Source organism: Corella eumyota, chromosome 3, assembly GCF_963082875.1.
Source record: "Corella eumyota chromosome 3, kaCorEumy4.1, whole genome shotgun sequence".
NCBI lineage: Eukaryota > Metazoa > Chordata > Ascidiacea > Phlebobranchia > Corellidae > Corella > Corella eumyota.
Genome location: NC_137492.1, coordinates 11,293,309 through 11,295,808, shown reverse-complemented (window position 1 = coordinate 11,295,808; position 2,500 = coordinate 11,293,309). Strand labels below are relative to the sequence as shown.

Below are 2,500 nucleotides of genomic sequence, written 5' to 3'. Positions count from 1 at the left end.
GCCGGGAAGGCCGCGTAACTATTTAGCAAGCCAGAGTCTCGTTCGTTATCGGAATTAACCAGACAAATCGCTCCACCAACTAAGAACGGCCATGCACCACCACCCACAGAATCATGAAAGAGCTCTCAATCTGTCAATCCTCGCTGTGTCCGGGCCGGGTGAGATTTCCCGTGTTGAGTCAAATTAAGCCGCAGGCTCCACTCCTGGTGGTGCCCTTCCGTCAATTCCTTTAAGTTTCAGCTTTGCAACCATACTTCCCCCGGAACCCAAAGACTTTGGTTTCCCGCAAGCTGCCGGAGAGGTCGTCAAAATAACGCCCCCCGATCGCTAGTTGGCATCGTTTATAGTCAGAACTAGGACGGTATCTGATCGTCTTCGAACCTCTGACTTTCGCTCTTGATTAAAGAAAACATTCTTGGCAAATGCTTTCGCAGTCGTTCGTCTTGCGCCGATCCAAGAATTTCACCTCTAACGGCACAGTACGAATGCCCCCGTCCGTCCCTCTTAATCATTACCTCGCGCTCCGAAAACCAACAAAAAAGAACCGAGGTCCTATTTCATTATTCCATGCAACACTATCCAGGCGAAGCGCCTGCTTTGAACACTCTAATTTTTTCAAGGTAAACGTCCCGGCCGCCGCCGACACTCAGTCAAGAGCACCGACGGAAAACCGGAGGTAAAGCCAGAACGAACAGTGCACGCCTTGCGACGGACCGAACGCCTGCGCCCAAAATCCAACTACGAGCTTTTTAACCGCAACAACTTAAATATACACTTTTGGAGCTGGAATTACCGCGGCTGCTGGCACCAGACTTGCCCTCCAATGGATACTCGTTAAAATTTTTACAGTGTACTCATTCCAATTACAGGGCCTCGTTAGAGTCCTGTATCGTTATTTTTCGTCACTACCTCCCCGCGTCGGGAATGGGTAATTTGCGCGCCTGCTGCCTTCCTTGGATGTGGTAGCCGTTTCTCAGGCTCCCTCTCCGGAATCGAACCCTGATTCCCCGTTACCCGTAAGAACCTCGGTAGGCAGATACCGTACCGACGAAAGTTGATAGGGCAGACACTTGAATGATCCGTCGCCGGTGCAAGACCGTGCGATCAGCAAAGTTATCCCGAGTCGCCAACAAGACGAGCCGAAGCCCGGCAGGTTTTTGATATGATAAAGGCGCGCCTCCCGCAAGGTCGGCGCTTTTTGCATGTATTAGCTCTAGAATTACCACAGTTATCCAAGTAAAATTTACGATCAAATGAATCACGACTGATTTAATGAGCCATTCGCAGTTTTACCGTACGCAAGTTCGTACTGAGACATGCATGGCTTAATCTTTGAGACAAGCATATGACTACTGGCAGGATCAACCAGGTAACTATCGGCCGACAAAATACGCGAACGGAGTCTTTCGCTTTCCCCGTCGCGGTATCGCACTGTATTACTCAATCACTATTTTTGCTTAGCTCCTCAAACCCGGCGTAAGCCGCGATCTGGACGCCGTCGACACCGGCCAGACGCCCTTTCGGGCGAAGCCGCGCGCGGGCTGCGTTTGCATACAACACCAGGAACGCCCAACAAAAGCGAACCGAGAAAACTATCACTTGCGTGCGCACCGGCCACCGCAACTACGGCCCGAGGCCGTGGTCGCGCGCCGAAACACAAACTCGTATTTGCTACTTAATTTTTTCCGTCCAACGTTCAGAGCCTCGCTGCTAGCTACGACGCCTTCGCGGGTCAGCATCAAGTCTGCCCAAAAGCGCACATCGCCTGCACGACACCACATCGTTTTGTCACCAAATACCTTCAACCGACAACCGCATCGCCAATTTGCTCATTTCGCCACAACGACGTCTTCCCTCATAGTATACAGGGAAGCTGGTCTCGCGACAAAGGTAGCAAACTTGTCGAATTTCGACAATTTTCCAAAACGTGCGTTTCTGTGCGGGAAATTGTTCATCGGGCGTCGGCCGATGTCGTGCGTCTTTGTCCGGGCGATTTTCGAAAGTCGCCGGACTTGTGTTTTTTACGCGCGCGCCGGTGGGCTGGTCTCGCGACAAAGGTAGCAAACATGTCGAATTTCGACAATTTTCCAAAACGTGCGTTTCTGTGCGGGAAATTGTTCATCGGGCGTCGGCCGATGTCGTGCGTCTTTGTCCGGGCGATTTTCGAAAGTCGCCGGACTTGTGTTTTTTACGCGCGCGCCGGTGGGCTGGTCTCGCGACAAAGGTAGCAAACATGTCGAATTTCGACAATTTTCCAAAACGTGCGTTTCTGTGCGGGAAATTGTTCATCGGGCGTCGGCCGATGTCGTGCGTCTTTGTCCGGGCGATTTTCGAAAGTCGCCGGACTTGTGTTTTTTACGCGCGCGCCGGTGGGCTGGTCTCGCGACAAAGGTAGCAAACATGTCGAATTTCGACAATTTTCCAAAACGTGCGTTTCTGTGCGGGAAATTGTTTATCGGGCGTCGGCCGATGTCGTGCGCCTTTGCCCGGGCGATTTTCG

The 2,500-nt window shown here is 52.0% G+C and overlaps 1 non-coding gene across 1 annotated transcript in view; it reads right to left on the bottom strand.

The window, feature by feature from the left end:
* LOC145747059 (small subunit ribosomal RNA) overlaps positions 1–1,372 on the bottom strand; it is a 1,810-nt gene extending 438 nt beyond the window's left edge. The window contains exon 1 of the ribosomal RNA XR_014281809.1: positions 1–1,372. This exon is cut by the window's left edge and continues 438 nt beyond it. This is a non-coding gene — a ribosomal RNA (small subunit ribosomal RNA).
* Between the last annotated feature and the right edge of the window lie 1,128 nt (positions 1,373–2,500).